The sequence below is a fragment of the Salmo trutta genome, chromosome 34 (assembly GCF_901001165.1).
Source record: "Salmo trutta chromosome 34, fSalTru1.1, whole genome shotgun sequence".
NCBI lineage: Eukaryota > Metazoa > Chordata > Actinopteri > Salmoniformes > Salmonidae > Salmo > Salmo trutta.
The window spans coordinates 39,730,166-39,756,665 of record NC_042990.1 but is presented as its reverse complement, the minus strand read 5'-3'; the positions used below and the strand labels follow the sequence as shown (position 1 = coordinate 39,756,665).

Sequence of the window (26,500 nt, the reverse complement as noted above, 5' to 3'; positions counted from 1 at the left end):
GGCAACAGTGAGGGACTTATTTCTGGAGAGATGGATCTTTAAAGTAGAAGCTCGAACTGTTTGTTCATAGACCTGGATAGTATGACAGAACTCTGCAGTAAATTGCAATTCCGCCCCCTTTAGCAGTTCTGCCTTGACAGAAAATGTTGTAATTGGGATGGAAATGTCAGCATTTTTGGTGGCCTTCCTAAGCCACGATTCAGACACAGCAAGGACATCAGGGTTGGCGGAGTGTGCTAAAGCAGTGATTGAAAAAACTTAGGGAGGAGGCTTCTGATGTTAATATGCATGAACCCAAGGCTTTTACAGTTGCAGGAGTCAACAAATGAGAGCTCTTGGGGACACGCAGAGCCTGGGTTAACCTCTACATCAGCAGAGGAACAGAGGAGGAGGAGGAGGATGAGGGTACGGCTAAAGGGTTGGGGTGTAGTAGGGTTTCAGCATAGCCTGAAGGAAGGGAAATGGCAGTTCGTCTCGCTGCTCCGTAGGCCAGCAAAATGTTGTTGTAGGGGATGCATGCTTCGACTTGAAGCCAGTGGAGTGTGAGGAGGAGCAAGGTGACTTGGGAGAGAAGGCAGATGTGGAGTCTAGCGTCATCATCAGTACAGACATCTTTCAGTTTATGAAGTTGATTTTAAAGGGCCACTAAGTAGTAGAAGGCATTAGTATTAAACTGATCTGTATTCACTGATACAGGCTCCTATGTGTTCATCCTACCAATGGATTGGACCTAGGGGTGGCAGGTATCCTAATGGGTTAGAGCGTTAGGCCAGTAAACTGAAAGATTGCTGAATCGAATCCCCTGAGTTCTGCCCTGAGCAACCCAGTTAACCCAATGTTCCCCGTGCGTTGAAGACAGGGATGTCGATTTTGGCAGACCCCCCCCCCCCCATCTCTCTGATTCAGAGGGGTTTGGGGTTAAATGCGGAAGACACATTTCAGTTGAAGACATTCAGTTTCCTAATTTGATTCTAGATCTAAGAGAATCTGGAATTTAAGATATAAGTTAACAGTTGCCCTGTCCATTTCACTGGGAGGGTCATTTATGAGAGGTTATCTCTCTCTCTCTGTCCCTTTCTCTCTCTCTCTCTCTCTCTGTCTGTCTGTCTCTCTCTCTCTCTCTGTCCCTTTCTCTCTCTCTCTCTCTCCCTGTCTTTCTCTTTCTCTCGCTCTCTCTCTCTGTCTTTCTCTTTCTCTCCCCCTCTCTGTCTCTCTCTCTCCTCTGTCTCTCTCTCTGCTCCTTATCATTAAAAGATGCTGTGCATGAATTCATAATTCCTGCGTTGCCAAGGTGATCCAAAAGACAATGTCAGCGTCCCAAATGGCACCCCATTCCCTTTAAAGTGAGTTAGATATAGTGCACTACTTTAAACTGTGTCTGAGTTAGACAAACCAAGGTTTTAACTGAGCTGACATCAGTAGAACGCTGGGCATTATTTCATACCACAAATATTGGCAATGTGCAGAACACACCTATGGTATACACTGAGTATACAAAACATTATGAACACCTGCTCTTCCATGACATGGACTGACCAGGTGAATCCAGGTGAAAGCTATGATCCCTTATTGATGCCACTTATTATTAAAGCTACTTCAATCAGTGTAGATGAAGGGGAGGAGACAGGTTGAAGAAGGATTCCCTGTAGCTCAGTTGGTAGAGCATGGTGTTTGCAATGCCACCATGGTGTTTGCAACGCCAGGGTTGTGGGTTTGATTCCCACGGGGGGCCAGTACAAAAAATAAAATAAAAAAATGCATGAAATGAAATAATGCATTCACTACTGTAAGTAGTGAATGGATACGAGTGTCTGCTAAATGACTAAAATGTAAAATGTAAGAATTTTGAAGCTTTGAGACAATTGAGACATGGATTGTGTATTGTGTGCCATTCAGAGGGTTAGTATGCAAGACAAAAGATTTAAGTGCCTTTGAACGGGGGTATGGTAGTAGGTGCCAGGCGCACCGGTTTATGTCAAGAACTGCAACGCTGCTGGGTTTTTCACGCTCAACAGTTTCCCGTGTGTATCAAGAATGGTCCACCACCCAAAAGGACATCCAGCCAACTTGACACAACTATGTGAAGCATTGGAGTCAACATGGGGCCAGCATCCCCTGTGGAACGCTTTCGAACACCTTGTAGAGTCCATGTCCTGATGAATTGAGGCTGTTCTGAGGACAAAAGGGAGGAGGGGTGTAACGCAATATTAGGAAGGTGTTCTTAATGTTTTGTACACTCAGTGTAGATTGAAGGTGGATGCATACATATGCTAACACACACACACACACACACACACACACACACACACACACACACACACACACACACACACACACACACACACACACACACACACACACACACACACACACACACACCACACACAGTTTAAAGGAAATTAATTATTTCGTAACCATTAGCCTACCCAAGACTGGCCTGTAGGGGGCATGCTACTGCACTAGGTTCTCTTACCTTCACACCAGTCAAATGTTGCTATCTTCTCTCTGTCTGTATGTCACCTTTTTCCTCTCCTCTTCCTCTCTTCCCTCCTTCCTTCTATTCTCTGCCGTGATCTGTTATTCCGTATTGTATCTGGTAAATTGGTTAATCAGTCTGTCCCAGTACCGCATGCTATCTCACTGAGGTCCCAGTGGCTGTCTCTGCCTCTGCCTCTGGCTCTGCCTCTGGCTCTGTCTCTGCCTCTGTCTCTGCCTCTGTCTCTGCCTCTGTCTCTGCCTCTGTCTCTGCCTCTGGCTCTGGCTCTGTCTCTGCCTCTCCCTTAGAGACTCTGCTACTGAGAACACTACTGTAGCTACTAGCTAGCTCTACACATCTCTCTCTCTCTCTCTTTCTCACGCTTCTCTTTTTCTCTCCATATTCTCTCTGGTGTTTTATCTGAAGGGGGAGGAGGCACAATGATACCCTCTCTTCTTCTCCCCACACAGCATCTCTCTCACCATCTTCCTCGCTCTGTCTCTTACCAGAATATACCTCTCTCTCTCTCTCTCTCTCTCTCTCCCTCTCTCTGTCTCTCTCTACTCTCTCTCTCTCTCTCTCTCTCTCTCTGTCTCTCTCTCTCTCTCTCTCTCTACTCTCTCTGTCTCTCTCTCTACTCTCTCTCTCTCTCTCTCTCTCCCTCTCTCTGTCTCTCTCTACTCTCTCTCTCTCTCTCTCTCTCGCTGTCTCTCTCTCTCTCTCTCTCTCTACTCTCTCTGTCTCTCTCTCTACTCTCTCTCTCTCTCTCTCTCTCCCTCTCTCTGTCTCTCTCTACTCTCTCTCTCTCTCTCTCTCTCTCTCTGTCTCTCTCTCTCTCTCTCTCTCTACTCTCTCTGTCTCTCTCTCTACTCTCTCTCTCTCTCTCTCTCTCTACTCTCTCTGTCTCTCTCTCTACTCTCTCTCTCTCTCTCTCTCTCTACTCTCTCTGTCTCTCTCTCTACTCTCTCTCTCTCTCTCTCTCCCTCTCTCTGTCTCTGTTTCTGTCTCTTTTTTTTTCTTTCTTTCTTTCTTTCTTTCTTTCTTTCTTTCCATTTCAATTCGAAGGGGCTCTATTGTCATGGGAAACATATGTGTACATTGCCAAATCAAGTGAAATAAACAAACAAAAAAACGACATGAACAACAAATATACACAAAAAAAAGTACAGTAAACATTACACTCATAAAGGACGTTTCTAATGTTATATTATCAGCTATGTACAGTGTTTTTAACAAATCTCTCTCTCTGTCAGTCAGATGATGTTACGGTGGCTTCCTCTAAAATACCTGCAGCAGCTCTAACGTGTTCTCCTCACTTCTCTTTTCAAACTGCAACCGAACTGTCTCGTCTGGCCAAGTCCCAAATAGAGCCCTTATACCCTTTATAGTGCACTACCTTTGACCAGGGCACCGTAGGGTGTCCCATAGAACTATGTTCAAAAGTAGTGCACTAGACAGGGGACAGTGTGCTATTTGAGGGACACACGCTGCTGCTGTGCCGAGGCCAGGTAAATCCTGCAGTCTGACTCCTGCATTTCAGCACAACAAACCTAAAACGACTGTGATGATGTAACACAGAAACTCACGGGATTTATGATCCAATTGCTTGTTTTAGAGAGCAGAAATATTAGCTGTATCTCCATATCTAAGCATAGTGGGAAGCGGTGGTCTGTTAAGTTACTGTACAATACAGGAAGCTGCACTCTCCCCTACTGCACTCTCCCCTACCTCTTTCTCTCCCCACTTCTCTCTCCCCTCTCCCTCCCTTTCTCTCTCTCTCTCCTCTCCCTCCACATCTCTGTTCCTCACCTCTATCTCATTCATCCCCTCTCTCTCTCGCTCTCTCTCTCTCTCTCTCTCTCTCTCTCTCTCTCGCTCTACCTCTCTCTCTCTCTCGCTCTCGCTCTACCTCTCTCTCTCTCTCTCTCTCTCTCTCTCTCTCACTCTCTCTCTCTCTCTCTCTCTCTCTCTCTCGCTCTACCTCTTTCTACCCATATGTAAGGTCTCTGTGGTATCTTGGTCTCAGCTGTGGTTGTCTCTCTCCTCCCCCCTCCTTTCTTTTCTCACTCGTTCTTACCGTTTCTTGTGTTTGTCCTTATAGAGCTCTTCACTGCATCAACCAGGGCCTCTCAGCTCAACACCCACACGACAGCATCAACTTCCACCACCTAGAGAGAGAGAGAGATAGAGAGGGAGGGGGAGGATGAAAGGGAGGGGCGGGGAAAGGGAGGTTAGCATATAGTACAGTAGTTTGTGTCTGCATAACGTGAGGTTAAGTGCAGGTTAGGCTGATAATGTGAGGTGGTTGTTATTATTATGCAGGTTAATCTGGAAAGTGTGAAAGAGAACCTATTGAAGGTTGAACTTTGTATGGGATGTCTGTGAATACATCGACAGGGAAGTAGTAGTGATAATAATACAGGAAGTAGTAGTAATAATAATACAGGAAGTAGTAGTGATAATAATACAGGAAGTAGTAGTGATAATACAGGAAGTAGTAGAGATAGAAATACAGGAAGTAGTAGTGATAATAATACAGGAAGTAGTAGTGATAATAATACAGGAAGTAGTAGTAATAATAATACAGGAAGTAGTAGTAATAATAATACAGGAAGTAGTAGAGATAATAATACAGGAAGTAGTAGAGGTAATAATACAGGAAGTAGTAGTGGTAATAATACAGGAAGTAGTAGTGATAATAATACAGGAAGTAGTAGTGATAATAATACAGGAAGTAGTAGAGATAATAATACAGGAAGTAGTAGTGATAATAATACAGGAAGTAGTAGTGATAATAATACAGGAAGTAGTAGAGATAATAATAGAGGAAGTAGTAGTAATAATAATACAGGAAGTAGTAGTGATAATAATACAGGAAGTAGTAGTGATAATAATACAGGAAGTAGTAGTGATAATAATACAGGAAGTAGTAGAGATAATAATACAGGAAGTAGTAGTGATAATAATACAGGAAGTAGAAGTGATAATAATACAGGAAGTAGTAGTGATAATAATACAGGAAGTAGTAGTAATAATAATACAGGAAGTAGTAGTGATAATAATACAGGAAGTAGTAGTGATAATAATACAGGAAGTAGTAGTGATAATAATACAGGAAGTAGTAGAGATAATAATACAGGAAGTAGTAGTGATAATAATACAGGAAGTAGTAGTGATAATAATACAGGAAGTAGTAGAGATAATAATACAGGAAGTAGTAGTGATAATAATACAGGAAGTAGTAGTAATAATAATACAGGAAGTAGTAGTAATAATAATACAGGAAGTAGTAGTAATAATAATATAGGAAGTAGTAGTGATAATAATACAGGAAGTAGTAGTGATAATAATACAGGAAGTAGTAGTGATAATAATACAGGAAGTAGTAGAGATAATAATACAGGAAGTAGTAGTAATAATAATACAGGAAGTAGTAGCGTAGCATTTATTGGTAGCTTGAAGTCATGGATGGAATTGTATACCATTGTTAATATACTGTAAATGCATTCAGCTGCACTCAAATCCAGGAGACATTCAACCTCCACTACATCCATTTCACACTCTTCACTTCCCCTAGCTTACATGACAGGGACGATCCCTTTCAAGGGTTGGAGTGAACAAGCACAGAGGCGAGGAAACATCTTCTCAGTTTGGACATCAGCCAAATCCTTTATTTTCACACTATAGTAACAGGAGCCTGTCATATCTGTCTCAGCTCAGTGGTTATAGCTCACGACCTCACACTACACACTAAACCCTCTAATCTAGTGTCTACTGTAACTATTGACACTATCCATGGTGGCGTTGCATCATACCAAAGAGAGAGATGGAGAGATTGGGAAAGAGACCACGAGGAAGACAGCTAGAGAAAGGAGAAAAAAAGAGATGGAGAGAAAGAGAATGGCTTTGATAAACTGTTGCCAAGGAAACAAGCTAGGCAACGGCGAGGCAGAGAACTTTCTGAGCTATCGATAAGCCTAGCGACAACAAAACGCTAACCTCCTTTCTCTCCCAGATGGACAGACAGAGAGGAAAGAGGTTGAAAAAGAGGAACAAAGGAAGGAAGGAGAGTGAGACAGAGAAGGAGATGGAGAGTGAGACAGAGAAGGAGACAGAGAAGGAGACAGAGAAGGAGACAGAGGAAGATGAAAGGTGTGTGTTTAAAGGCGAAAGGTCTTCACAGTAAAAAAAAAACTGGGTTAACCTTCACATAGAGAGAGGTGCACCCTGGGATATCATTAATTCACCAGCGGGTTGCCATCAGTGTGTGTATGAATGTGACATTGTAGACTAGAAACACATCTTCTGAGTGCCAAACGTCTCTTCCCACTCTCTATTACTCTCTCTGTCTCCTCCCACTCTCTATTACTCTCTCTGTGTCTCTCTCTCTCTGTCTCTTCCCACTCTCTATTACTCTCTCTGTCTCCTCCCACTCTCTATTACTCTCTCTGTCTCCTCCCACTCTCTATTACTCTCTCTGTCTCTTCCCTCTCTCTATTACTCTCTCTGTCTCCTCCCACTCTCTATTACTCTCTCTGTCTCTTCCCTCTCTCTATTACTCTCTCTGTCTCCTCCCACTCTCTATTACTCTCTCTGTCTCCTCCCACTCTCTATTACTCTCTCTGTCTCCTCCCACTCTCTATTACTCTCTCTGTCTCCTCCCACTCTCTATTACTCTCTCTGTGTCTCTCTCTCTCTGTCTCCTCCCACTCTCTATTACTCTCTCTGTCTCCTCCCACTCTCTATTACTCTCTCTGTCTCCTCCCACTCTCTATTACTCTCTCGGTCTCTCTCTCTCTGTCTCTTCCCACTCTCTATTACTGTCTCTGTCTCCTCCCACTCTCTATTACTCTCTCTGTCTCCTCCCACTCTCTATTACTCTCTCTGTGTCTCTCTCTCTCTGTCTCCTCCCACTCTCTATTACTCTCTCTGTCTCCTCCCACTCTCTATTACTCTCTCTGTCTCCTCCCACTCTCTATTACTCTCTCTGTGTCTCTGTCTCCTCCCACTCTCTATTACTCTCTCTGTGTCTCTCTCTTCCCACTCTCTATTACTCTCTCTGTCTCCTCCCACTCTCTATTACTCTCTCTGTGTCTCTGTCTCCTCCCACTCTCTATTACTCTCTCTGTGTCTCTGTCTCCTCCCACTCTCTATTACTCTCTCTGTGTCTCTCTCTCTCTGTCTCTTCCCACTCTCTATTACTCTCTCTGTCTCTTCCCACTCTCTATTACTCTCTCTGTCTCTTCCCACTCTCTATTACTCTCTCTGTCTCCTCCCACTCTCTATTACTCTCTCTGTGTCTCTCTCTTCCCACTCTCTATTACTCTCTCTGTCTCTTCCCTCTCTCTATTACTCTCTCTGTCTCCTCCCACTCTCTATTACTCTCTCTGTGTCTCTGTCTCCTCCCACTCTCTATTACTCTCTCCTCCCACTCTCTATTACTCTCTCTGTCTCCTCCCACTCTCTATTACTCTCTCTGTCTCTTCCCTCTCTCTATTACTCTCTCTGTCTCCTCCCACTCTCTACTACTCTCTCTGTGTCTCTGTCTCCTCCCTCTCTCTATTACTCTCTCTGTCTCTTCCCTCTCTCTATTACTCTCTCTGTCTCCTCCCACTCTCTATTACTCTCTCTGTCTCCTCCCACTCTCTATTACTCTCTCTGTGTCTCTCTCTTCCCACTCTCTATTACTCTCTCTATCTCCTCCCACTCTCTACTACTCTCTCTGTCTCTTCCCACTCTCTATTACTCTCTCTGTCTCTTCCCACTCTCTATTACTCTCTCTGTCTCTTCCCTCTCTCTATTACTCTCTCTGTCTCCTCCCACTCTCTATTACTCTCTCCTCCCACTCTCTATTACTCTCTCTGTCTCCTCCCACTCTCTATTACTCTCTCTGCCTCTTCCCTCTCTCTATTACTCTCTCTGTCTCTTCCCACTCTCTATCTCCTCCCACTCTCTACTACTCTCTCTGTCTCTTCCCACTCTCTATTACTCTCTCTGTCTCTTCCCTCTCTCTATTACTCTCTCTGTCTCTTCCCTCTCTCTATTACTCTCTCTCTCTCTGTCTCTTCCCACTCTCTATTACTCTCTCTGTGTCTCTGTCTCCTCCCACTCTCTATTACTCTCTCTGTGTCTCTGTCTCCTCCCACTCTCTATTACTCTCTCTGTCTCTCCCTCTCTCTATTACTCTCTCTGTGTCTCTCTCTCTATTACTCTCTCTCTCTCTGTCTCTTCCCACTCTCACGCGCTCCCTCTGTCTCTCTCAACCTCTGTCTCTCTCTCTCTCTCTGTCTCTCTCTGTCTCCCTCTGTCTCTCTCTCTCTCTGTCTCTGTCTCTCTCTCTGTCTCTCTCTCCCTCTCACTCTCTATCTCTCCCTCTCATCTCTCTCTCTCTCACTCTCTTTCTCTCCCTCTCTCTTTCTAAACTCCCCCCTGCTGTCTCTCTCTCATCTCTCTCTCTCCCTCTCATCTAGTTAAAGTACAAAAGGGAAAATAAATAAACATAAATATGAAGTGTATTTACAATTTTTATTTGATTTGTTTAATTTATTTCACCTTAACCAGGTAGGCCAGTTGAGAACAAGTTCTCCTTTACAACTGCGACCTGGCCAAGATAAAGCAAAGCAGTGCGACAAGAAACAACAACACAGAGTTACACATGGAATAAACAAGCGTACAGTCAATAACACAATAGAAAAATCTATGTACAGTGTGTGTAAATGTAGAAGAGTAGGGAGGTAGGCAATAAATAGGCCATAGAGGCTAAATAATTACAATTTAGCATTAACACGAGTGATAGATGTGCAGATGATGATGTGCAGGTAGAGATACTGGGGTGCAAAAGAGCAAGAATATAAATAACAATATGGGGATGAGGTAGTTGGGTGGGCTATTTACAGATTGGCTGTGTACAGGTACAGGTCACAAGTCATTCTGCTGTGATGGCACACTGTGGTATTTCACCCAGTAGATATGGGAGTTTATCAAAATCGGTTAGTCTTTAATAGTTGATTCTAAGATTTGTATTTGATCATGTATATGTTTTTGCTGTTTGTTCTATGTTATAGAGCCAAAAAGATTGGAGAAGTGGTTTATCCACACATCTCCATTTTCGATAGATAATTCTTCATGTTGTTGTTTGTTTAGTGTTTTCCAATTTTCCTCAGAAGTGGTTAGAGTCTATGGATTCTTTAATTACATTGAGTTGATTTCTGACGTGCTGTTCCTTCTTTCTCCGTAGTGTATTTCTGTATTGTTTTAGTGATTCACCGTAGTGAAGGCGTAGACTCAGGTTTTCTGGGTCTCTATGTTTTTGGTTGGACAGGTTTCTCAATTTCTTTCTTAGATTTTTGCATTCTTCATCAAACCATTTGTCTTTGTTGTTCATTTTCTTCGGTTTTCTATTTGAGATTTTTTAGATTTGATGGGGAAGCTGAGAAGTCAAATATACTGTTAAGATTTTCTACTGCCAAGTTTACACCCACACTTTTACAGTGGAACGTTTAGTCCAGGAAGTTGTCTAAAAGGGATTGAATTTGTTGTTGCCTAGTTGTTTTTTGGTAGGTTTCCACACTACATTCCTTCCATCTATAACATTTCTTAATATTATTCAGTTCCTTTGGCTTTGATGCCTCATGATTGAGTATTGCTCTGTTCAGGTAGACTGTGATTTTGCTGTGGTCTGATAGGGGTGTCAGTGGACTGACTGAACGCTCTGAGAGACTCTGGGTTGAGGTCAGTGATAAAGTAGTCTACAGTACTACTGCCAAGAGAGGACTTATTGCTGTACCTACCATAGGAGTCCCCTCGAAGCCTACCATTGACTATGTACATACCCAGCGTGCGACAGAGCTGCAGGAGTTGTGACCTGTTTTTGTTGGATATGTTGTCATAGTTGTGTCTAGGGGGGCATATGGGGGAGGGAATGCTGTCACCTCCAGGTAGGTGTTTGTCCCCCTGTGTGCTGAGGGTGTCAGGTTCTTGTCCAGTTCTGGCATTTAGGTCATCACAGACTAGTACATCTCCCTGGGCCTGGAAATTATTGATTTCCCCCTCCAGGATGGAGAAGCTGTCTTCATTATAGTATGGGGATTCTAGTGGGGGGATATAGGTAGCACACAGGAGGAGATTTTTCTCTGTTAAGATAATTTCCTTTTGAATTTCTAGACAAATGTAAAATGTTCCTGTTTTGATTAATTTAATGGAGTGAGTTAGATCTGCTCTATACCAAATTAGCATACCCCCTGAGTCCCTTCACTGTTTCACACCTGGTAGTTTGGTGGATGAAACTACCAGCTCTCTGGAACCTAGAGGACAACCAGTGGGTCCGTCTCCTCTGTACCAGGTTTCTTGTCGGAGGATATTCCAGGATGAGATAGTGAAGGCTTTGTTTTCCATAAAGTGTCAAATGTTGTTGGCCGTGTGGTTTGGCCTCAGGCCAGTAAGTGTGAGCAAAGCCTGCTGAGCATCTGGTATTGGCTTGGACTAGTGTAAGAGTGAGGATTGGGACTGTTTGCCTGGTCACGACCTGGGCGTATATGTGACTTCCATGTTGAGGCCCTCTTTGCGGGGGTGGGGTGCATGGGGTGGGCAGGAGGGGCATAGGTCTGATCTGAGGGGGCCTAAATGGGGTGTGGGCATGGTTGACTTGGGGGGGTGTTGATTGGTTGGGGTGGAGGTGTGGATGTGGCTAGTGGTGCTGTGGTCTGGATGTAGGTCCTCTATGTGTAGGTCCGGGGGGGGGGGTGTCTCGCTGGTCTGGGCGGGGTGTAAGTTGATCTGTTGCTACTGTGTGAAGTGTTCGGTCTGCGTTTGAGGGCGATGTCCTTTAGAGTCCGGGCAAAGGTGGGCACTGCTGCCTTGTACAGGTGGACCTGGTCATACAGGCTGTTCAAGTCCAGGGTGGAGTGGTGGGCCAGGAAAACATTTGGTTTTGAGGCACAGTTACGGGAAATACTTACGTTTACATGCTGTATGGTAGCAGGGTGGAAGTCTTTTCATGGTAGCAGGGTGGAGATAACCACTTGTGCATTTGGGAAAAGTAGAAGAAGCTTTTTCAATCACTCCCTTCAGTGCTGTGGCCACCCTTTCCTGCTGTGTTCTCAGGTTGTTTGTGCCTGTGTGTATTATTATGTGGCTGGGTGAACCTAGTTGGTCCTCATACAGAAGGTGTTTGGGAAAACATTTTTTTTTCTTGTGTGTGTGTGTGGGGGGGGGTTGTCAGGGTGGCTGACGGGGGGGGGGGGGGGGGGGGTGCGCTCAGAGGGGGTGAGTTTTAGAATTGTTCCACAGTTGTTTGCTCTTTCTCTCTCTTATGAAGAAGACCCCTCTTAGAAATGTGTGACTGAGACGGAGCTCTGCAGGGGAGTGTTGGAGATAAGAGACATTCCACAATAAATACACTTTGGAGAGGGGACATTTATTGCCTAGCTTTTAGATAAACACTGAAACTCTATGTTTGTATAGCTATGGATATAATACTACTACTATACTTCTACTACTAGGACTAGAGGGTTATTTCCTTGGTAGTGAAACTCTATGTTTGTATAGCTATGGATGCAGGGTTTTGGTCTCAGGAGTAGAAGGTAATGACGTAGTCAGTGACATCACTAAGGCGGGACTTTGGTTTAATAAAACAACTTGAGACCTTTTGTTTGATGCAGAACTTCCTGGGAAACATGCGTGCTATCTTCCTAATTGTCAACTTCTGTCTGCAATTGCATTAATAAAGGGTTTTTGAATGATTTAATTAAAGATATTGTCATAATGCTAATTTCACCAATGAGCCAATAATGATTGACAAGGACGAAAGGAACGAACCCTAACAGCTGTTCTGCTGGCTTCTCTGCGGGGGGGGGGGGGGGGGGGGGGGCATCTCTCTAGTGGGTTATTCACTGTCACACGCCATCCCCCTCACCCTCTCCTCCATCCCCCTCTCCCTCTCCTCCAGCAGTCTGATCCTCTCCTCTAGTGCTCTGTTCTTCTCCTGCACTTGCTTTTTATATTGTTGAAGTTGTCTCACCACAGTCCAGCGTGCAGATATGTCTCTCTCTACCTCCAGCTCTCCAGGTCTGGTTAATGGGGTGTTGTTGTGCTGGACTGTTGTCTGGGTCTGGTTAAGGGGGTGTTGTTATGCTGGACTGTTGTCTGGTTGAGGGGGTGTTGTTGTGTTGTCTGGGTCTGGTTAAGGGGGTGTTGTTGTGCAGGACTGTTGTCTGGGTCTGGTTAAGGGGGTGTTGTTGTGCTGGACTGTTGTCTGGGTCTGGTTAATGGGGTGTTGTTATGCTGGACTGTTGTCTGGGTCTAGTTAAGGGGGTGTTGTTATGCTGGACTGTTGTCTGGGTCTGGTTAAGAGGGTGTTGTTGTGCAGGACTGTTGTCTGGTTAAGAGGGTGTTGTTGTGCAGGACTGTTGTCTGGGTCTGTGCTGACTGGAGTGTAATCTCCTGCTGTTCCAGCATCACCTGCCTTACCTCCAGCTGGGTGAATATATCCTTCATTTCAATGAGGGAGTAGTACTCTGTGCTGGGAGGTTGACTTTCCGCTGGGTGATGCTCGTCTGTGGGGTTATATAATGAAGAGGTCTGGGGGTTATATAATGAAGAGGTCTGGGGGTTATATAATGAAGAGTTCTGGGGGTTATATAATGAAGAGGTCTGGGGGTTATATAATGAAGAGGTCTGGGGGGTTATATAATGAAGAGGTCTGGGGGGGTTATATAATGAAGAGGTCTGTGGGGTTATATAATGAAGAGGTCTGGGGGGTTATATAATGAAGAGGTCTGGGGGGGTTATATAATGAAGAGGTCTGGGGGTTATATAATGAAGAGGTCTGGGGGGTTATATAATGAAGAGGTCTGGGGGGGTTATATAATGAAGAGGTCTGGGGGGGATATATAATGAAGAGGTCTGGGGGTTGCTGGTCTGTGGGGTTATATAATGAAGAGGTCTGGGGGTTATATAATGAAGAGGTCTGGGGGTTATATAATGAAGAGGTCTGGGGGTTATATAATGAAGAGGTCTGGGGGGGTTATATAATGAAGAGGTCTAGGGGTTATATAATGAAGAGGTCTGGGGGGGTTATATAATGAAGAGGTCTGGGGGTTATATAATGAAGAGGTCTGGGGGGGTTATATAATGAAGAGGTCTGGGGGGTTATATAATGAAGAGGTCTGGGGGGTTATTTAATGAAGAGGTCTGGGGGGTTATATAATGAAGAGGTCTGGGGGTTATATAATGAAGAGGTCTGGGGGGTTATATAATGAAGAGGTCTGGGGGGTTATATAATGAAGAGGTCTGGGGGGTTATATAATGAAGAGGTCTGGGGGTTATATAATGAACAGGTCTGGGGGTTATATAATGAAGAGGTCTGGGGGGTTATATAATGAAGAGGTCTGGGGGGTTATATAATGAAGAGGTCTGGGGGTTATATAATGAAGAGGTCTGGGGGGTTATTTAATGAAGAGGTCTGGGGGTGGCTGGTCTGTGGGGTTATATAATGAAGAGGTCTGGGGGTGGCTGGTCTGTGGGGTTATATAATGAAGAGGTCTGGGGGTGGCTGGTCTGTGGGGTTATATAATGAAGAGGTCTGGGGGTTATATAATGAAGAGGTCTGTAGGGGTTATATAATGAAGAGGTCTGGGGGGTTATATAATGAAGAGGTCTGGAGATGCTCGTCTGTGGGGTTATATAATGAAGAGGTCTGTGGGTTATATAATGAAGAGGTCTGGGGGTTATATAATGAAGAGGTCTGTGGGGTTATATAATGAAGAGGTCTGGGGGGTTATATAATGAAGAAGTCTGGGGGTTGCTCGTCTGTGGGGTTATATAATGAAGAGGTCTGGGGGTTATATAATCAAGAGGTCTGGGGGTTATATAATGAAGAGGTCTGGGGGGTTATATAATGAAGAGGTCTGGGGGTTATATAATGAAGAGGTCTGGGGGGTTATATAATGAAGAGGTCTGTGGGGTTATATAATGAAGAGGTCTGGGGGTTGCTCGTCTGTGGGGTTATATAATGAAGAGGTCTGGGGGTTGCTGGTCTGGGGGGTTATATAATGAAGAGGTCTGGGGGTTGCTGGTCTGTGGGGTTATATAATGAAGAGGTCTGGGGGTGGCTGGTCTGGGTGGTTATATAATGAAGAGGTCTGGGGGGTTATATAATGAAGAGGGCTGTGGGGGTTATATAATGAAGAGGTCTGGGGGGTTATATAATGAAGAGGTCTGGGGGGTTATATAATGAAGAGGTCTGGGGGGTTATATAATGAAGAGGTCTGGGGGGTTATATAATGAAGAGTTCTGGGGGGTTATATAATGAAGAGGTCTGTGGGGTTATATAATGAAGAGGTCTGGGGGTTATATAATGAAGAGGTCTGGGGGGTTATATAATGAAGAGGTCTGGGGGGTTATATAATGAAGAGGTCTGGGGGGTTATATAATGAAGAGAGGTGGGGGTTATATAATGAAGATGTCTGGGGGGTTATATAATGAAGAGGTCTGGGGGGTTATATAATGAAGAGGTCTGGGGGTTATATAATGAAGAGGTCTGTGGGGTTATATAATGAAGAGGTCTGTGGGGTTATATCATGAAGAGGTCTTGGGGTGGCTCGTCTGGGGGGTTATATAATGAAGAGGTCTGGGGGGGTTATATAATGAAGAGGTCTGGGGGGGTTATATAATGAAGAGGTCTGGGGGTTATATAATGAAGAGGTCTGTGGGGTTATATAATGAAGAGGTCTGGGGGGTTATATAATGAAGAGGTCTGGGGGGTTATATAATGAAGAGGTCTGTGGGGTTATATAATGAAGAGGTCTGGGGGTTATATAATGAAGAGGTCTGGGGGGTTATATAATGAAGAGGTCTGGGGGTTATATAATGAAGAGGTCTGGGGGTTATATAATGAAGAGGTCTTGGGGTGGCTGGTCTGTGGGGTTATATAATGAAGAGGTCTGGGGGTTATATAATGAAGAGGTCTGGGGGGTTATATAATGAAGAGGTCTGGGGGGGTTATATAATGAAGAGGTCTGGGGGTTATATAATGAAGAGGTCTGGGGGGTTATATAATGAAGAGGTCTTGGGGGTTATATAATGAAGAGGTCTGGGGGGTTATATAATGAAGAGGTCTGGGGGGTTATATAATGAAGAGGTCTGGGGGGTTATATAATGAAGAGGTCTGGGGGGTTATATAATGAAGGGGTCTGGGGGGGTATATAATGAAGAGGTCTGGGGGGTTATATAATGAAGAGGTCTGGGGGTTATATAATGAAGAGGTCTGGGGGGTTATATAATGAAGAGGTCTGGGGGTGGCTGGTCTGTGGGGTTATATAATGAAGAGGTCTGGGGGTGGCTGGTCTGTGGGGTTATATAATGAAGAGGTCTGGGGGTGGCTGGTCTGTGGGGTTATATAATGAAGAGGTCTGGTCTGACCCGCTCGGGGTGGGGGTATCTCTCTCAAGGGAGAGCTTCTCCTGCTGGGCTAATTCTTCGATTAGGTGAAAGTCCAGCTGAAACTGTTTGTGGTTGCCCTGTACCATTACTGTTCCAGACTTATAGAGATTTATATTAGCTGACTCAGAGTCCTCGTTGTCTAATATCCTGATTTTCCTCCCCTCGTTAACACCCCCCTCTCTTAACAGAGGGGTAGTGTACTAATATAGCACTGTGCCATGCCAGGGCATGGTCTGTGTAGAAGATAAGGTTGCTGATGTTCCCATTTTCATAATAGTCAGCAAAAAGTGTCTCTTGATTTTCCATAAGGAGCTTCATTTGATCTTTTCTTGATTAATTACATACACAGGGTTCTGTATTTTAATTACCTCTGAATAGCAGGAGGCAGCTTCTAAGGCCTCTCCATTTGGTTGGAGTTGACTGTTTGACTCTCCTGCCGTCGTTGGGCTAAAGGGCTTTGCCACCTCTCACTTGACATGTCAGTGCTAATTGAAGTTGTATCAAGCTTGGCAGCTTTAATTTAGCATTCAGACCTTATAAAGTAATGTCATGTATTTTACTTCTTGGCTTTTGGAAATAAAATATAGCTTCAGACTAAACATTACTCACTAAGCTCCAGGTTGGATGGTGTTTTCAGGTTTCTGTTGTTTTCCAGAGAGTTTGCTGTATAGCGTTGGAATAATAATCTTTGGTAGTTGTAAACCTTCCAGGTGATTCCGTAATTCCTCCCAAAATCAGGTTGTAGGTTTTGAGTTTTGATTTGGAGTTAAGGTTATGTTGTAGAGGGTAGCATCCTGTATATGTCCTGGTGACATAGTGTAGTAGAGGGTAGTATCCTGTGTATGTTCCTGACAAAAAAATCCAAGTTTATCTAACTCTAAATCTATCTTTTTTCAAGAACATGCTGAAAAATGCAGGAGCTCATCTAATCATGACCTCACTCTCTCACTCACTCACTCACTCACTCACTCACTCACTCACTCACTCACTCACTCACTCACTCACTCACTCACTCACAGAACAAATACATATATATATATATACATATATATACACTGCTCCAAAAAATAAAGGGAACACTTAAACAACACAATGTAACTCCAAGTCAATCACACTTCTGTGAAATCAAACTGTCCACTTAGGAAGCAACACTGATTAACAATAAATTTCACATGCTGTTGTGCAAATGGAATAGACAACAGGTGGAAATTATAGGCAATTAGCAAGACACCCCCAATAAAGGAGTGGTTCTGCAGGTGGGGACCATAGACCACTTCTCAGTTCCTATGCTTCCTGGCTGATGTTTTGGTCACTTTTGAATGCTGGCGGTGCTTTCACTCTAGTGGTAGCATGAGACAGAGTCTACAACCCACACAAGTGGCTCAGGTAGTGCAGCTCATCCAGGATGGCACATCAATGGGAGCTGTGGCAAGAAGGTTTGCTGTGTCTGTCAGCGTAGTGTCCAGAGCATGGAGGCGCTTCCAGGAGACAGGCCAGTACATCAGGAGACGTGGAGGAGGCCGTAGGAGGGCAACAACCCAGCAGCGGGACTGCTACCTCCGCCTTTGTGCAAGGAGGAGCAGGAGGAGCACTGCCAGAGCCCTGCAAATGACCTCCAGCAGGCCACAAATGTGCATGTGTCTGCTCAAATGGTCAGAAACAGACTCCATGAGGGTGGTATGAGGGCCCGACGTCCACAGGTGGGGATTGTGCTTACAGCCCAACACCGTGCAGGACGTTTCGCATTTGCCAGAGAACACCAAGATTGGCAAATTCACCACTGGCGCCCTGTGCTCTTCACAGATGAAAGCAGGTTCACACTGAGCACATGTGACAGACGTGACAGAGTCTGGAGACGCCGTGGAGAACGTTCTGCTGCCTGCAACATCCTCCAGCATGACCAGTTTGGCGGTGGGTCAGTCATGGTGTGGGGTGGCATTTCTTTGGGGGGCCGCACAGCCCTCCATGTGCTCGCCAGAGGTAGCCTGACTGCCATTAGGTACCGAGATGAGATCCTCAGACCCCTTGTGAGACCATATGCTGGTGCGGTTGGCCCTGGGTTCCTCCTAATGCAAGACAATGCTAGACCTCATGTGGCTGGAGTGTGTCAGCAGTTCCTGCAAGAGGGAGGCATTGATGCTATGGACTGGCCCGCCCGTTCCCCAGACCTGAATCCAATTGAGCACATCTGGGACATCATGTCTCGCTCCATCCACCAACGCCACGTTGCACCACAGACTGTCCAGGAGTTGGCGGATGCTTTAGTCCAGGTCTGGGAGGAGATCCCTCAGGAGACCATCCGCCACCTCATCAGGAGCATGCCCAGGCGTTGTAGGGAGGTCATACAGGCACGTGGAGGCCACACACACTACTGAGCCTCATTTTGACTTGTTTTAAGGACATTACATCAAAGTTGGATCGGCCTGTAGTGTGGTTTTCCACTTTAATTTTGAGTGTGACTCCGAATCCAGACCCTCCATGGGTTGATAAATTGGATTTCCATTGATTATTTTTGTGTGATTTTGTTGTCAGCACATTCAACTATTTAAAGAAAAAAGTATTTAATAAGATTGTTTCTTTCATTCAGATCTAGGATGTGTTGTTTAAGTGTTCCCTTTATTTTTTTGAGCAGTATATATACAGTCTGTGGTGTAACGTGGCATTGGTGGATGGAGCGAGACATGATGTCCCAGATGTGCTCAATTGGATTCAGGTCTGGGGAACGGGCGGGCCAGTCCATAGCATCAATGCCTTCCTCTTGCAGGAACTGCTGACACACTCCAGCCACATGAGGTCTAGTATTGTCTTGCATTAGGAGGAACCCAGGGCCAACCGCACCAGCATATGGTCTCACAAGGGGTCTGAGGATCTCATCTCGGTACCTAATGGCAGTAAGGCTACCTCTGGCGAGCACATGGAGGGCTGTGCGGCCCCCCAAAGAAATGCCACCCCACACCATGACTGACCCACCGCCAAACCGGTCATGTTGGAGGATGTTGCAGGCAGCAGAACGTTCTCCACGGCATCTCCAGACTCTGTCACGTCTGTCACATGCTCAGTGTGAACCTGCTTCATCTGTGAAGAGCACAGGGCGCCAGTCGCGAATTTGCCAATCTTGGTGTTCTCTGGCAAATGCCAAACGTCCTGCACGGTGTTGGGCTGTAAGCACAACCCCCACCTGTGGAGGTCGGGCCCTCATACCACCCTCATGGAGTCTGTTTCTGACCGTTTGAGCACATTTGTGGCCTGCTGGAGGTCATTTTGCAGGGCTCTGGCAGTGCTCCTCCTGCTCCTCCTTGCACAAAGGCGGAGGTAGCGGTCCTGCTGCTGGGTTGTTGCCCTCCTACGGCCTCCTCCCCGTCTCCTGATGTACTGGCCTGTCTCCTGGAAGCGCCTCCATGCTCTGGACACTACGCTGACAGACACAGCAAACCTTCTTGCCACAGCTCGCATTGATGTGCCATCCTGGATGAGCTGCACTACCTGAGCCACTTGTGTGGGTTGTAGACTCTGTCTCATGCTACCACTAGAGTGAAAGCACCGCCAGCATTCAAAAGTAACCAAAACATCAGCCAGGAAGCATAAGAACTGAGAAGTGGTCTGTGGTCACCACCTGCCGAACCACTCCTTTATTGGGGGTGTCTTGCTAATTGCCTATAATTTCCACCTGATGTCTATTCCATTTGCACAACAGCATGTGAAATTTATTGTCAATCAGTGTTGCTTCCTAAGTGGACAGTTTGATTTCACAGAAGTGTGATTGACTTGGAGTTACATTGTGTTGTTTAAGTGTTCCCTTTATTTTTTTGAGCAGTATATATATATGAGAGAAAAGATAGGAGGGTAGAATAGATGTGGATTCACAAATGGCTAGTCTTTTGGAGTAGATGGTAAGTGACATCAGTCACAGTGAGTTAAAGCATCACCGTAGAGTAAACAGGAGATGGCAGCAGTTAAAGCAGGAGTTTCTAAACTTTTTTAACGGCATTTTGATCTAGACATTTTTTTTTGCGACCTCGCCCCATGTAAAAAAAAAAATAAAAAAAAAAGGTCATGCAATCAAAGTCCAATGTTTTTATTTTATTGGTTCTACGACAAGTCTATTACAAATCAGTCTGACGGTATTTTTTGACAGTATTTCAATCCGAAGACAGTATTGTTTGAAGTGACTGAAATGCATCAGAAAGGTATTGAATAGTTCAGAAGATTATCAGGTAATAATGTTATATAATCTTCTGTGCAGAAAATAACACCGTCTTTGATGAAGTTCTTTTCCCCCCAGTCTTATTTAGTGCCTGGTCTTGTCCACTCCATTCTAATGGTTTGTGGTCATAGTAGAGGGAAACAGTACGTACATTGTACTTCAGAAAGTATTCATACCCCTTGACTTATTCTACATTTTGTTGTGTTACAGCCTGAATTCAACGTGGATTAAGTGCATGTTTTGCATCACCCATCTAAACACAATACGTCATAATGACAAAGTGAAAACATGTTTTTATAACTTTTTCAAATTTATTAAAAATGAAATACAAAAATACAGTACCAGTCAAATGTTTGGACACACCTACTCATTCAAGGGTTTTTCTTATTTTTTTCTTATTTTCTACATTGTAGAATAATAGTGAAGACATCAACACTATGAAATAACAGTTATGGAATCATGAAGTAGCCAAAAAAGTATCAAACAAATAAAAAAATATTTTAGATTTGAGATTCTTCAAAGTAGCCACTGTCACGTCCTGACCAGTAAAGGGGTTATTTGTTATTGGAGTTTGGTCAGGACGTGGCAGGGGGTGTTTGATTTATGTGTTTCGGGTTTTTTTGGTTAATGTTCTATGTTAGTATATTTCTATGTTCGTTCTAGTTTTTCTATTTCTATGTTTAGTTTATTGAGTTGACCTTCAATTGGAGGCAGCTGTTCCTCGTTGCCTCTAATTGAAGGTCCTATTTAGTAGGGGTGTTTTTCCATGGGTTTTTGTGGGTAGTTGTTCCGTGTGTAGCTGTGTGCCTCACAGGACTGTTTTTCGGCGTTGTTTTTGATTAAGTGTTTATTTTGGTTTTCTTCATAATAAAGAAGATGAGTATTCACATTCCCGCTGCGCTTTGGTCCCATCCTTACGACGAACGTGACAGCCACCCTTTTCCTTGATGACAGCTTTTGCACACTTTTGGCATTCACTCAACCAGCTTCATGAGGTAGTCACCTGGAATGCATTTCAATTAACAGGTGTGCCTTGATGAAAGTTAATTTGTGGAATTTCATTCCTTCTTAATACGCATTAATTCCACAAATTAACTTTTAACAGGGCACACCTGTACAGTACATATGCACGCACACACTCATACCGACACAATAAACACACACACAAACACAAACACACACACACACTTTTACACTCATCATTTGCTGCTGCTACTCTGTTCTTTATTTTACTCATATTATTATCTATCCTGACGCCTAGTCACTTTACCCTGCCTTCATGTACATATCTACCTCAAATACCTTATTATTATCTATCCTGAAGCCTTGTCACTTTACCCTGCCTTCATGTACATATCTACCTCAAAAACCTCGTACCTTTGCACATTGATCTGGTACTGGTACTTCCTGTATATAGCTCCACATTGATCTGGTACTCCCTGTATATAGCTCCACATTGATCTGGTACTGGTACTCCCTGTATATAGCTCCACATTGATCTGGTACTGGTACTCCCTGTATATAGCTCCACATTGATCTGGTACTTCCTGTATATAGCTCCACATTGATCTGGTACTCCCTGTATATAACTCCACATTGATCTGGTACTGGTACTCCCTGTATATAGCTCCACATTGATCTGGTACTTCCTGTATATAGCTCCACATTGATCTGGTACTCCCTGTATATAGCTCCACATTGATCTGGTACTTCCTGTATATAGCTCCACATTGATCTGGTACTTCCTGTATATAGCTCCACATTGATCTGGTACTTCCTGTATATAGCTGCACATTGATCTGGTACTTCCTGTATATAGCTCCACATTGATCTGGTACTTCCTGTATATAGCTCCACATTGATCTGGTACTTCCTGTATATAGCTCCACATTGATCTGGTACTTCCTGTATATAGCTCCACATTGATCTGGTACTCCCTGTATATAGCTCCACATTGATCTGGTACTGGTACTTCCTGTATATAGCTCCACATTGATCTGGTACTGGTACTTCCTGTATATAGCTCCACATTGATCTGGTACTCCCTGTATATAGCTCCACATTGATCTGGTACTGGTACTCCCTGTATATAGCTCCACATTGATCTGGTACTGGTACTCCCTGTATATAGCTCCACATTGATCTGGTACTGGTACTCCCTGTATATAGCTCCACATTGATCTGGTACTGGTACTTCCTGTATATAGCTCCACATTGATCTGGTACTGGTACTTCCTGTATATAGCTCCACATTGATCTGGTACTCCCTGTATATAGCTCCACATTGATCTGGTACTTCCTGTATATAGCTCCACATTGATCTGGTACTCCCTGTATATAGCTCCACATTGATCTGGTACTTCCTGTATATAGCTCCACATTGATCTGGTACTTCCTGTATATAGCTCCACATTGATCTGGTACTTCCTGTATATAGCTGCACATTGATCTGGTACTTCCTGTATATAGCTCCACATTGATCTGGTACTTCCTGTATATAGCTCCACATTGATCTGGTACTTCCTGTATATAGCTCCACATTGATCTGGTACTTCCTGTATATAGCTCCACATTGATCTGGTACTTCCTGTATATAGCTGCACATTGATCTGGTACTCCCTGTATATAGATCCACATTGATCTGGTACTCCCTGTATATAGCTCCACATTGATCTGGTACTCCCTGTATATAGCTCCACATTGATCTGGTACTTCCTGTATATAGCTCCACATTGATCTGGTACTTCCTGTATATAGCTCCACATTGATCTGGTACTTCCTGTATATAGCTCCACATTGATCTGGTACTCCCTGTATATAGCTCCACATTGATCTGGTACTCCCTGTATATAGCTCCACATTGATCTGGTACTGGTACTTCCTGTATATAGCTCCACATTGATCTGGTACTGGTACTTCCTGTATATAGCTCCACATTGATCTGGTACTCCCTGTATATAGCTCCACATTGATCTGGTACTGGTACTCCCTGTATATAGCTCCACATTGATCTGGTACTGGTACTCCCTGTATATAGCTCCACATTGATCTGGTACTGGTACTCCCTGTATATAGCTCCACATTGATCTGGTACTGGTTCTCCCTGTATATAGCTCCACATTGATCTGGTACTTCCTGTATATAGCTCCACATTGATCTGGTACTTCCTGTATATAGCTCCATATTGATCTGGTACTGGTACTCCCTGTATATAGCTCCACATTGATCTGGTACTTCCTGTATATAGCTCCACATTGATCTGGTACTTCCTGTATATAGCTCCATATTGATCTGGTACTGGTACTTCCTGTATATAGCTCCACATTGATCTGGTACTCCCTGTATATAGCTCCACATTGATCTGGTACTCCCTGTATATAGCTCCACATAGATCTGGTACTGGTACTCCCTGTATATAGCTCCACATAGATCTGGTACTGGTACTTCCTGTATATAGCTCCACATTGATCTGGTACTTCCTGTATATAGCTCCACATTGATCTGGTACTGGTACTTCCTGTATATAGCTCCATATTGATCTGGTACTCCCTGTATATAGCTCCACATTGATCTGGTACTGGTACTCCCTGTATATAGCTCCACATTGATCTGGTACTTCCTGTATATAGCTCCACATTGATCTGGTACTTCCTGTATATAGCTCCACATTGATCTGGTACTCCCTGTATATAGCTCCACATAGATCTGGTACTGGTACTTCCTGTATATAGCTCCACATTGATCTGGTACTTCCTGTATATAGCTCCACATAGATCTGGTACTTCCTGTATATAGCTCCACATTGATCTGGTACTCCCTGTATATAGCTCCACATTGATCTGGTACTCCCTGTATATAGCTCCACATTGATCTGGTACTCCCTGTATATAGATCCACATTGATCTGGTACTGGTACTCCCTGTATATAGCTCCACATTGATCTGGTACTGGTACTTCCTGTACATAGCTCCATATTGATCTGGTACTTCCTGTATATAGTTCCACATTGATCTGGTACTTCCTGTGTATTTTATTCCTCTTGTATTACTATTAAAAACATGTATATATTTTTTAAACTCTGCATCGTTGGGAAGGGCTCCTAAGCAAGCGTTTCACGGTAAAGTCTACACCCGTTGTACTCAGCGTGTGACAAATACAATTTGATTTGAGAGACACACACACACACACACACACACACACACACACACACACACACACACACACACACACACACACTAGGCTCCTGAATGGACAATTGCAAATAAGCATGATGTTTCATTGTGTTTCGCCCCTGCAGAGAGCGAGGGAGAAAGGGAGAAAGGGAGCAGGTTCTAAGGTCTTGTATATTTGAGCTCCACTTGAACCCTACCGTGTAATATCCTGAATTACATTTCTTACTGACCATGAAAGAAAAAGGAATTGAGTGAAAGTGATATCACTGTATAGAGCTGAATGCTGCATGTCTGTTAGAAAATACGTCATTAATGCAGAAAGAGTGTTTTTATTGCCGAATTAAGGCAGAATAAGAGTGTTTTTATAGCTAAATTCTGGTGTTTTTTGTAGCGATGACAGATTTGTGTATGTAATGTAAAACGCAGGCTTTGTTGAGGAATATGCTACAAGGCTTTGTTAATAATATGTACGTAAGGATATTTGAGTGTCATCATTTTGTTTCAACACTCTTGTACCACACGTGAATCATTGTTGTAACTATACATTAATATTTGAGTATCGTGGTTGAGCTTGGGGGCTGCGTTTCTCTGTTGAATTATTCTCTCTTTAGAGCAGCAGGTACAACTAAACAGTCTGGTAATAACAACAGCGATTTGTTTTCATGTTATGAGGCGTGAAGAGTTAGGCAGCATTCCCATGATCAGAGGTATATGTTTACCCTCTGTGTACAATATATCCAATTGAGTGTGTGTGTGTGTGTGTGTGTGTGTGTGTGTGTGTGTGTGTGTGTGTGTTTCCATGTGGTGTTGTGGGTATCTCTGTCCCCGCTCCCCTCCTCAGCAACACAAAGAGAACAGATTCACATTACTCTACAGACAGACTCACATTACTCTACAGACAGACAGACAGACTCACATTACTCTACAGACAGACTCACATTACTCTACAGACAGACAGACAGACTCACATTACTCTACAGACAGACACATTACTCTACAGACAGACAGACACATTACTCTACAGGCAGACAGACACATTACTCTACAGACAGACAGACACATTACTCTACAGACAGACAGACAGACACATTACTCTACAGACAGACAGACTCACATTACTCTACAGAAAGACAGACTCACATTACTCTACAGACAGACAGACTCCTCTACAGACAGACACATTACTCTACAGACAGACACATTCCTCTACAGACAGACAGACACATTACTCTACAGACAGACAGACACATTACTCTACAGACAGACAGACTCCTCTACAGACAGACACATTACTCTACAGACAGACACATTCCTCTACAGACAGACAGACACATTACTCTACAGACAGACAGACCCACATTACTCTACAGACAGACAGACAGACACATTACTCAACAGACAGACAGACAGACACATTACTCAACAGACAGACAGACAGACAGACAGATTACTCTACAGACAGACAGACCCACATTACTCTACAGACAGACAGACAGACACATTACTCTACAGACAGACAGACAGACTCTATCCTTTGTCCTTATAGCTTACAACATTAGTTCATATGGGTCAGGGTGTGTGTGTGTGGGGCGGGGGGTTGTGTGTGTGTGTGTGTGTGTGTGTGTGTGTGTGTGTGTGTGTGTGTACATGTCTTAGAGTTCAGTCTGAGCAGTTCTGACAGACTCACTCAATGAAGGCAGGGTCAGCTCTCCCCCAAGGCTCCCTCTGTCCCCTGTAAACCTCATCTCATCTCAACTCCCTCTGTCCCCTGTAAACCTCATCTCAACTCCCTTCCACTCTGTAAACCTCATCTCATCTCAACTCCCTCTGTCCCCTGTAAACCTCATCTCATCTCATCTCCCTTCCACTCTGTAAACCTCATCTCATCTCAACTCCCTCTGTCCCCTGTAAACCTCATCTCATCTCATCTCCCTTCCACTCTGTAAACCTCATCTCACCTCCCTTCCACTCTGTAAACCTCATCTCATCTCAACTCCCTCTGTCCCCTGTAAACCTCATCTCATCTCATCTCCCTTCCACTCTGTAAACCTCATCTCACCTCAACTCCCTTCCACTCTGTAAACCTCATCTCACCTCAACTCCCTTCCACCCTGTAAACCTCATCTCATCTCATCTCCCTTCCACTCTGTCTACAGGTCTTTGTGTATGTGTCTGTCTGTCTGTCCGTCCGTCCGTCCGTCCGTCCGT

The 26,500-nt window shown here is 44.2% G+C and overlaps 1 protein-coding gene across 2 annotated transcripts in view; it reads right to left on the bottom strand.

The window, feature by feature from the left end:
• The window catches only part of fam49al (family with sequence similarity 49 member A, like), a 95,379-nt gene that overhangs the window by 35,853 nt on the left and 33,026 nt on the right, over nucleotides 1-26,500 (bottom strand). For both annotated transcript variants that reach the window (XM_029732841.1, XM_029732842.1), the window contains exon 2: nucleotides 4,554-4,644. The gene's annotated coding sequence lies outside the window, so the exon portion shown is untranslated. The remainder of the gene's footprint in view (nucleotides 1-4,553; nucleotides 4,645-26,500) is intronic.